General features: G+C 41.0%; 1 pseudogene across 1 annotated transcript; it reads left to right on the top strand.

Annotated features, from left to right (window-relative positions):
- The first annotated feature begins 8,917 nt into the window (after nucleotides 1-8,917).
- On the top strand, nucleotides 8,918-9,988 carry LOC311619717 (small ribosomal subunit protein mS31-like; annotated as a pseudogene). Its single transcript has one exon. The product of its transcript is annotated as a small ribosomal subunit protein mS31-like (transcript).
- The last annotated feature ends 512 nt before the right edge of the window (nucleotides 9,989-10,500 follow it).

Below are 10,500 nucleotides of genomic sequence, written 5' to 3'. Positions count from 1 at the left end.
GTGTGTGTGTGTGAATATATGATACACTATCCTAGGACACCTATTATAGCTCTTGGAATACTGCTGTTGACTAACATTGGCTTCAAGAATGTCCACAGAAACTTCAGTTCTAACCCCTCCCAAATATTCTGCTTTAGGTAACTCAGGTAATAACATGAGTTGCTACACCCAGCTAAAATGCTCTGGAGACCTATGAGGATACTGAACATAAGAAAATCATCATAGACATTTTATTTTTTACCTAGAAGCAAAACAAGTACTATAGGTACCAATGGGATCTCTCAGCCTGGCCTGCAGGATCAGGCTGAAATCAGCTCTCTGACATTCCCTGGGGAGTCCCAGATTGTGAGAAGGCACAGGCCAGGCCAAAGGACCCCACCAGTGCACCATCAGGGATGGGGAGGGATGTGGGAGGTTGGCCAGACTGGAGGTACCATGGGAGGGCTCCAGGGTATGTCCAGCCCATCTCACTTAGTCCCAATTGGCCAGACCCCAGCAGCAAGCTAACTTACCAGTCGGGGCATCTACCCGCTGGAGGTCAGTGCACATCATAGCAAGGAGTTGAGTGGCCTTAGCATATCATTAACATATTATGCTTTGATTGGTTGAATGGATGACCAGATGACCAGACACTTAGCATATTAGGTTTTTATTATATAGGATACAACTCGGGGGGGGGGGGGTAATGCATTACCTGTAAAGACTGTTAAAGCTTAGATGCTTCAGTTTCAGGCATCTCTGCCACTTAACTTTGGACAAATCACCAGACCTCTCTGTGCCTCAGTTACCTTATCGGTTAAATAGGGAAAATAACTATCTTTCTCATAGGCATGCTATGAGGATTAAATGAGTTAGTACATGTAAAGCTGTGAGGGCAGTGCTTACCACATAGAAAACATGCCCTCATATTGTTCTTGTTACTATTATTCTGTATTTAGGTTACTAGGATCTTTGTTTCTAGGGGCTCTGGTCTGACTCTCAATCTGGGTTTATTCCTCTGGGAACTCAATTTAACTAGTCTGGCACCATGAATATGAGGCTAAGTGGAGAGAAAAATTTGTACACGTTGCTGTGGCTGTTAGGGCAGTACTCCTATTAGTCATGTGTGGGGGCAGCTGTGGAAGAGAGAACTGGAAGCAGGTATCCATCCCCCTACTGATTCCAGAATGAGATTTATTTAGGCTTGCCATTTTCCCAGTGTCTTCCACAGTCTACTGAAAGTGTTTATTTAAAAAAAAATGAAAATAGATATGTTTATGCAAAGATTTCCCAGTCTATAAATTTTGTTTACATTTATTGAAAACATAGATCCAAAATTTCAAATATGATAGCAAATGTGGAGATAGTCCTGGACAGAGCTGAGGAAATTTGGCAACAAATTTCCCACTACCAAGGGAAGTGCCGCCAGAGCTGAATGGCTCTGCAGGCAGACACACAGGACATTTTCCATGGAAACCTATGTGGGCAGACAACTGGAGGGTCAGACGGTTTCTCTCTTCCCAGTCCCTTGGCCTCTTCACACAAGCTTGGAGAGGCTGGATACACCAAACAAATGGGCGTTGGGTTTCTTTCTGGCCCAGCAGTGGGAGAAGTTGAGAGCTAAATAAAATATTTAGAATTGTAGAAAGCCCACTGGAAATTATGGCTAGAGAGGCATACTTGTTCCGTGGTAGGAGCTTATTGATTTTGTTAAGAATTCTTCTACATCGTGACAATTATCAGATTATTACACCTCTGCTCTCAATCTATACTTTTATCACCAGCTTTGCAGCAAGCATGGTGCTAAAGTTGTCAGTAGAGGGCGCTAGAGGACATTGCAGGAGGAAGGAGTTGGTCTTTCTGGGTCCTTGGAGCAGTCTGTTTTTTGGCTTCTGCTCCTTCTGCTTTGCTGCTAGAGGCGGTCTCTTCCATACGTGCACCCTCCATGTGCAGTGCTCTGACAGGTTCAGAACCTCAGCCTCAGCCTGGTGACCATCTCACTGGCCTTCTTGGTGAGGACTTCATGTGCACCAGGCCTCCCACTGGCCTGCTAGTAGGTGGGCTCCCAGCACTGAGACTGCTTCTGCTTGTCCTGTGCACCAGCTCTGGCCAGGACAGTGCAACAGACTTCACCATCCAGAGGGCCCAAGTACACCACCTGCCATAGGTCTGGCTTCCAGCTCTAGGAAGCTGGGCTGCTTTCCAAGTTGTTCTTCCCTTGGGTTCTCCCTCAGCCCCGTTCAAGAAGGAAATTCAACCAAGTAAATGTGAAGACTAATTGGCTTTATTAAGCAACTGGTGACCCAGGCAGCAGCCCATCTAGCAACTAGAAGGGCTCTAAGGGGGCGTGTCCAAAATGGAAGGTTTTTATAGGAAGAGGGGTGAGGCAGGGGTGCTACTAACAAACAGAAAAGGTAAGGAAAGGAAAAAAAGGAGAGAGAGAGAGAGAGAGAGAGAGAGAGAGAGAGAGAGAGAGAGAGAGAGAGAGAAAGGAAGGAAGTTATTAGTTATTGTTAAACCAGGCATCTTCTTTTTGAGTGGAAAGGAATGGCAAAGGTTTCTTTCTGTGGGAGGTGGAGAGAGCCCATTTGACAGACTACCTTCCTGGTGCTGGACCAGAAGATCCCAGACTGACTGACTAACACTCTGTTCCATGGAGAGGCGGAAACAGTATTGGATCAGGTGTTAAATCTAGGTTTGGTATCACGGGCTTTAGCACTAGTGATGCCATTTTGCACCTGTGATTTTCTCTTTAGCAGCCTGAAGGTATTCTTTAGAACAGGGGTCAGCAACTTCGACCTGCTGTTGGTTTCAATAAATAAAGATTTATCAGAACACAGCCAAGCTCATTTATTTATATTTGTTTCTGGCTGCTTTGATGCTGCAATGGCATAACTGAATAGTAGCAACGGAGACCTGATGGTCCCCAAAGCCTGACATATTTATTATCCGGCCCTTTAACAGAAAAAGTTTTCAGATTCCTGCCTCAGCATTCTCCCCTGCTCCACCCCCCTCCCTTTTTTTTTTTTTTTTTTTACAGTTCTCCATTGTTACATTTTATAATTCTTTATATTAAAATATCGTTGTTCAAATTACTATGTGGTTTCTGTCTCCTGATGGGACCTTTCTGATGCATCCACTGCATGTCTGTACCCCTCCAGGGGTTACAGCCAATAGAAGTGGTACCATTTCAGTTTGGGAAAGAAGCAGCTACTATTTTACCCACAACCAACAACATCCCTGAGGCAAGGCAATGCTATGGGTCTGGCTACTCCCTGCAGAGTCAGAAAGAAAAAAAAGAGAGAGAGAACAATCATAAATTAACTAATGGCCCAGTGCACAGATCCATGCACATTGAAAGGAAAATAATTAGGAGAAGTATTTAATAACACTATTCACCCTTTCTCTATATTAGAAGTGTCAGAGATGAAAGAAAATTAGTGAAATGTATAATAAAATAACAATCTATAAATTTATTAATAAATAAAGAATAACAACATGATAGAACAATAACAAAGACATGATATAAAAACAACAAAAACATGATATAAAAACAACACTGAAAAAAACAGTGACTGATACATTGGTTAAACTTATTCTGTATACCACATTAAGACTAAAAACACTTTCAGAGTGCTCAACTAATTTTCCTTGCAAGAGCTTTATATATATTGCACATGTGTGAGTCAATGTTTGTTTTTAAATTGCCCACGTGCCATACCAGCAGGCCAGTCAGATGGTTGGGATGGACATATGGTCTGTCACTTAGCCATATATAATCTCAATAAATGACTGTTCTTCATCCATACATTATTCATTTCTTATACATGAAAGCAATCCAGATGCCTAGCTCATAGTAAAAATTTACTAAATGATTTTGAAGAAATGAAGTGAGTATACCGATGATACAAAACAAACTGAAAGCACACTATAGGCAGCATTTTTCCTCCAATGCAAAAAAAAATTACAAGTAATACAATGTAGATAAGCTGTGGGTTCTTTTTCTCCTCAAATATTTGCTCTCTGAAAATTACGGGAAATATATAAAGAAAAGAGATGTGTCTGTGAATACATTATCTTAAGCTATACATGCAAATGAAGTGGAGAACACAAGAGAAATCATTTTCTCCTGAAACATTCCGATAATTGGGACAGGCATTGCGGTTTTGCTTTGAATTAGCCGAGCTGAACCAGTTATGCATTTGACTTTGCCACAGCCCTGAGAGGTTCTTGCAGGGTTCACTAGAACCAACAGCTGTGGACCGGGGTCAGTTCTTATTTTATTTAGCATTACCCATTCATTCAGATTCCATATTCAGCTAATTACTTGCAGGAACAGGACTTATTAAGAAGAATAACTCATTTACATGGAAGAAGGCTGCAGCTTGCCCTTTTGCTTTCATCTCCCTTCCTTCCCTCTGCATTTATTCTCCTTTCATTTGGAGTAATATGAAGCACAAAAAACAAATCAAGGAGCTCTGCATTCTGATTTCTTGTTTCCCAAACATTCAAACCTTCTCGTGAGCAGAAATTAGCCTTTGCCAGGCAATTCAAACAAAAATGTACGTTTTCTTTTACCAAATGAGCACTTTGCCATGCTTATCACATATCCCTGTCAGCCAGCAGGCAACTCTGCCCTGGTCAGCTAGTTCACCTTCCCTTTAGCATGGCGGGGCATTCAGCGGGAACTTCAGATGCCCTGATATTTCCTCTACTGTTTACAAAAGCAGAAAAGAATTTCACACTTTTTTGAGCACTGCAGGTGTTTCAGTGCCTTTAAATGCCACTTATAAGCCATTCTAAACAAACCAACCTGCAGACCAGGAAACCAAATTACCTGTTAGCACTGCTTTTTTCCATGAAGGATGAAGAGTTTTCTTTAATGCACCAAATGAATTCAAGGAATGCATTTTCTTTCTAGGCCTTACTCAAAGAAAGAATTGTAGGTAGCTCAAACACTAAAAAGATAAAAGTAGTTTCTATGGTTATCAGCAGCCAGGATTTGAGAGGAGGGGGTAGTGGTGATTAGTCCCTTGTAGCAATCTTAAAGAATAATATATGATGTTTATTATCCTGTCCTTTTGTTTAAACCAACACCAGGTCATTTGTTTGCACACTGTAATCACCTGGGAAGCTTAGAAAATAGTAAATTAATAATCTATACTAATAAAAGGATAATATGTAAATTGGTCATGACATCCTCATAGTAACAACCGAACAGCAGGCTGCATGGGGCGACCAGGCCAGCAAAGGGTTTAGCAAGAGATGACCAAATGACTGACCAGCAGGCTGTGAGGGGTGACCAAGCTGGCAGATGGGTTACTAAGCAACAACCACAGGACTGACCAGCAGGCTGCGTGGCATGACCAGGCCAGCAGAGAGGGGCAGTGAGGGCTGACCAGGCCAGCAGAGGGGGTTATTGAGGAGCAACCAGGCCAGCAGTGGGGACAATTGGGGTGACCAGGCCAGCGGCGGGGGGTGTGGGGGGAAACAGTTAAGGGCAATCAGACTGGCAGGCAGAGGTGATTAGGGATAATCAGACTGGCAGTGGGGGAAGTTAGGGGTGATCAGTCAGGCAGGCAGGCAGGTGAGCAGTTAGGAGCCAATGGTCCTGGATTGTGAGAGGGATGTTCGACTGCCGGTTTCAGCCTGAGTCATCCCCTGAGGAGTCCCGGATTGGAGAGTGTGCAGGCTGGGCTGAAGAGATCCCCTCTCTTCAGTAATAATGATAATGATGCTTGTTTCTACCCCTAGAGACTGGTACTCAATTGGTCTGGGGTGTGGCCTGGGCTTTGGAAGTTTGATAAAGCTCCTGCAGTGATTGTCGTATGCAGACAAGTATTGGAGCTGTTGCCCTAGCTTGACCTTTGATGTAAGAATTAGTGTAGCTCAGTCCAATGGAACTCTCTGAGATGATGGTGGTATAACTGCATGAGCTCTAGCACACAAGAGCTGGAGGAACAGATGGAAGAGGTGCTGTTTTCACAACCAGGAAGATTACAAGAGGATCCTAGGAACCTGAGATCCAGACCTCTGAGAAGCCCTGTGGGTGCTGGTACCACGGAGAGCATGCATCATTCTGGGAGTGTGGAAAGAGCATGGGATCAATGGCTGCTGTCAGGGAAGGAAGCGCAGGCTGGGAAGACTGGCAGGAGCACCTGGCAAGGAGAAAGTCTTTATTCTCCCTACTCCTGTTTTGCGATCCCCTTGTAGGGCCCCCGTGTCACAGGATCCGATAGGGCATGAAGAGAAATAGTTTGCAGAGTCCTAGCCCCAGTCAGCATCTCCAAGCCGGGCAGTGAGGGTGGGTTTGGAGCTGAAAAACCATATTTAGTGCCCAACATAATTATAAGGAGAAAATATGCATCAAATAAACATCTTTACATATCTAACTAACAAATATTTAAAAAGAGCATTATCATTCTTAGATACCATTGGTGGATGAGTAAATTAACACCCTGGAAAGCAAGCTGGCGAGTCCTAATGTGTTTCTAACCCTTGACTCAATAGTTTAGCTTTCAGGAATGTCTCCCAAAAACACAATGAAAACTGTGACCTAAGATTCATGTACAAAATATTTACTGAGACATTGTTTATCATACTAAAAACCTTAATGACCCAAGTAGAAAATGGTTAAGTACATTATGGAGTATAAATATTTCATTTTAGGAAATGATTAAAATAGGATTTGTATTGAATTTATGGGAAGAACATCGTTGTGGTATAATGGTTGAGATAACTTTTTATTTGTTAATTTACTATAAGCACTGACACTTATTTTTTTAATTTCTCCTCTCTATATTGCAGCATTTTCTGTTTGCTATAATATGCCCATATTGCACTAACAATAAAACAATGCAAAAAAATAAAATAACAAAGAAATAGATCCATTATTTTAATAGCACTAAAATAAAAATGTCTGTGTAAATAAAACATGTAAACAAAAACAATACTTTGGGGGGAAACCTGCAGCAATTATAAGAATTTTTTTCTTTAATATATAATGAGTTCACATAGATTTATAAGAAAACATCAAAATTGCCAAAAAAATGAATGAAGGCTCAAAATTATTTATAAAAGAAAAAATACATGTGATTAATTAACTCATAGGAAAATATTTATTATCACATTAGCAAAGATCACAAAATTTAATGGGAATAGTGTTGCTGAATATAGCTTAATGGCATGGAACCATTTTGTAAAAAGAAATTGACTATTAATTAATAGTTAAAATACATATATTCTTTAATCTTGTAAAAACAGTTCTTGCTCTGGCCAGTTTTCTCAGTGGTTAGAGTGTCGACCCTTGGACCAAAGGGTCATGGGTTCGATTCCCAGCCAAGAGCACCTACCACGGTTGTAGATTTGTTCCTGCCCACTGTGGGGATATGTTTGGAAGGCAACCACTTGATGTGTGTCTCTTTCTCTCCCTCTCCTCTCCCTCTGTTCCCCCTCTCTCTAAAAAAAGTCAATGGAAACATCCTTGGGTGAGGATAAAATAAAACAAAATAAATAAATAATTCTTAGAATCTATTCTGGGATTATAATTTGAAATACAAGAAATATTTTATTCCCAAAAGTATTTATTACTTTATTATTTAAAGAAAACAAACATCTAAATATGTAAGAATATTTTAATAGCCCTAATGTTATAGAGTGATATTTAATGGATCTGTTAACATTGTGTTTTAAGTGTGACATACAGGTTACTTAATTTAATATTCAGTATAATCTCAGCTAGGTATAAGAATGAAGAGAATATAGGTGATGTGTGTAAGAATACATCTGCTAGGGCAAAGGAAACTAAGGGGGAAATAAACAAATGGGACTGCATCAAAATAAAAAGCTTCTGTACAGCAAAATAAAAAGAAACCACCAACAAAGCAATAAGAAAGCCCACTGCATGGGAGAACATATTTGGCAATGATACATCTGATAAAGGCTTACTATTCAAACTATATAAGGAACTCATACAACTTAACAAAAGGAAGACAATCCAATTAAAAATGGACAAAGGACTTAAATGGACACGTTTCCAAAGTGGACATACAGATAGATAAGAGGCATATGAAAAAATGCTCAAAGTCACCGATCATCAGAGAGATGCAAATTAAAACGACAATGCAGTATCACCTCACACCTGTTAGAATGGCAACCATCAACAAATCAACAAATGACAAGGATGTGGAGAAAAGGGAACCCTTGTGCACTGCTGGTGGGAATGCAGACTGGTGCAGCCATTATGGAAAACAGTACGGAGTTTCCTCAAAAAATTAAATATTGAATTGCCATTTGACACAGTGATCCCACTTCTAGGAACATATCCTAAGAATATATGCACCAATCAGAAAGAATACATGCACCCCTATGTTTATAGCAGTACAGTTTACAATAGCTAAGACCTGGAAAGATCCCAAGTGCCCATCAGTAGATGAGTGGATAAAAATTCTGTGGTACATTTATACCATGGAATACTATGCAGCAGCAAAAAAGGAGGATCTCTTACCCATTGAGACAGCACGGGAGGACCTGAGAGTATCATGCTGAGTGAAATAAGTCAGTCAGAGAAAGACAAGTATCACATGATCTCACTCATATGTGGAATCTAATTAACAAAACAAACTGATGAACAGAGAGGATCCAGAGGCATGGAAGCATGGAACAGAGTGCGGAATCTCAGAGGGAAGGTGGGGAGGGTAGGTGGGTGGGAGGTAATCAAGCAAAGACCTTGTATGTATATATGCCTAACCCATGGACAAGGACAATTAGGTGGGGAAAGCCTGGGGCGGGCGGGGTGGGCGGGCTGGAGTGGTTAATGAGGGAAAAGAGGACACATGTAATACTTTCAACACTAAAGATTTTTTTAAAAAGAGAGAGAGAATATCAGTGATGGAGATGACATGCTATTCCTGTTTGCAGTTCGGTTTGTTTCTGAGCAATGCTTCTAAGAGTCCTGGTGATCCTACCTCTTGTCCCCCGTTCCTGCCTACCTTTGTGCTCTGGAGGCCCAGAGGTATCCATGGCTGCGATTGTGCTACTTGATGCTCCACACAGACAGGTCAGGACAAAAAATAATATCCCAGAATATTTTGGCACTAACAACGTGATCCTTAGCAAGAAAGGTGGGCAGTCCATTCCAACCTATGAGATTTCCAAGGAGATGGAGAGCCAAGGCAGTGTAAAGGAGAACACACACAAAAAAATAAACTTGTTAAATATCATTAGAGACATGCAGTTGAATTAAATACGGTAAATGAATAAATCACAAAGACGCCCAACAGAAGATCGCTTCGAAGTTGGCAGGCTACCATTGGCAGGCTTCAGAAACCTACAGGGATGGCCCAAGGAAGAGAAGAGGGCCACCGAGTCCTGAGTTGGTGGCCGCTGCATCTGCTGTTGCATATTCGATCCCTTTTGTCAAGCAGACAACTAGCTCCTCAGGCAGCCCCAGCAGCATGAGGAAGACTCAATGGCACAGAAATATGGAGCAAGGCCTAGCATGAGATCCAGTATCATGATATCACATATGAAAGTTGCCAGATGTGCCACAGCTAGAGTTAGAACAAAACCCGTTCATCAGATTTAGTTTGATGAAGGGTCTGACAATAACGTGGTCCAGGATAGGATTACTGATCTTAGAAAAGCTTTTAGGAAAAATATATTCAGGGCAGAGAGACTTAATATTTTTTTTATCTTAAGGCAGCTATTGAAGAGGTACCTGAAACAACAGCCTTACTTTGGGATGTGGAATTTGCTAAGCAGTTAGCTGTAATAAATGAAGAGTCCTTTCAGAACGTTTTGAAGAGTTGATCCGTTGGACGGAACAGGGGATACTGTGGGAGTTCCCAATTAACTATGAAGCAGTTTTGATGATGATGGTTCAGAATTTCAAGAACATATATTTCTGGATAAATACCTGGAGGATTTTCCAAAACAAGGGCCAATTTGCCACTTCATGGAATAAGTGACCTGTGTGTGGCCTTTCCAAAAACCCATAGCTGCGTGTTAGAAAGTAGAACACGTGGAGTGTTTTAAAGGTTATTTTAATTTTAAAAAAAGAAGATATAGGTGATGGAGAGATTAATTACTATTAAGATGATTAAGGCAGTTTTATAGGAGGTTGCAAATGGACATACTAGTAACTTATTCATAATGAGCACAAAGAGGGCAGAATCAAAAATGATGTCAAAAACAACAAGAAAGCCCTCTGTATGGGAGAACATATTTGCAAATGTTATCACTGATAAAGGTTTAATCTCCAACATCTACAGACAGCTTATACAACTTAATAAAAGGAAGATAAATGACCCAATTAAAAAATGGGCAATGCATCTAAATAGAATCTTCTCAAAAGAAGACAGAAGGAAGGTCAAGAGGCACATGAAAACATGCTCAAAGTCACTAATTATCTGAGAAATACAAATCAAAACAACAATGTGGTACCATCTCACACCTGTCAGAATGGCCAACATCAACAAATCAACAAACGACAAGTGTTGGCGAGGTTGCGGAGAAAAAGGA

This window comes from Pipistrellus hanaki (assembly GCF_964339955.1).
Source record: "Pipistrellus hanaki genome assembly, chromosome: 3".
Lineage (NCBI taxonomy): Eukaryota > Metazoa > Chordata > Mammalia > Chiroptera > Vespertilionidae > Pipistrellus > Pipistrellus hanaki.
This window is presented reverse-complemented; position numbering and strand designations above follow the sequence as displayed.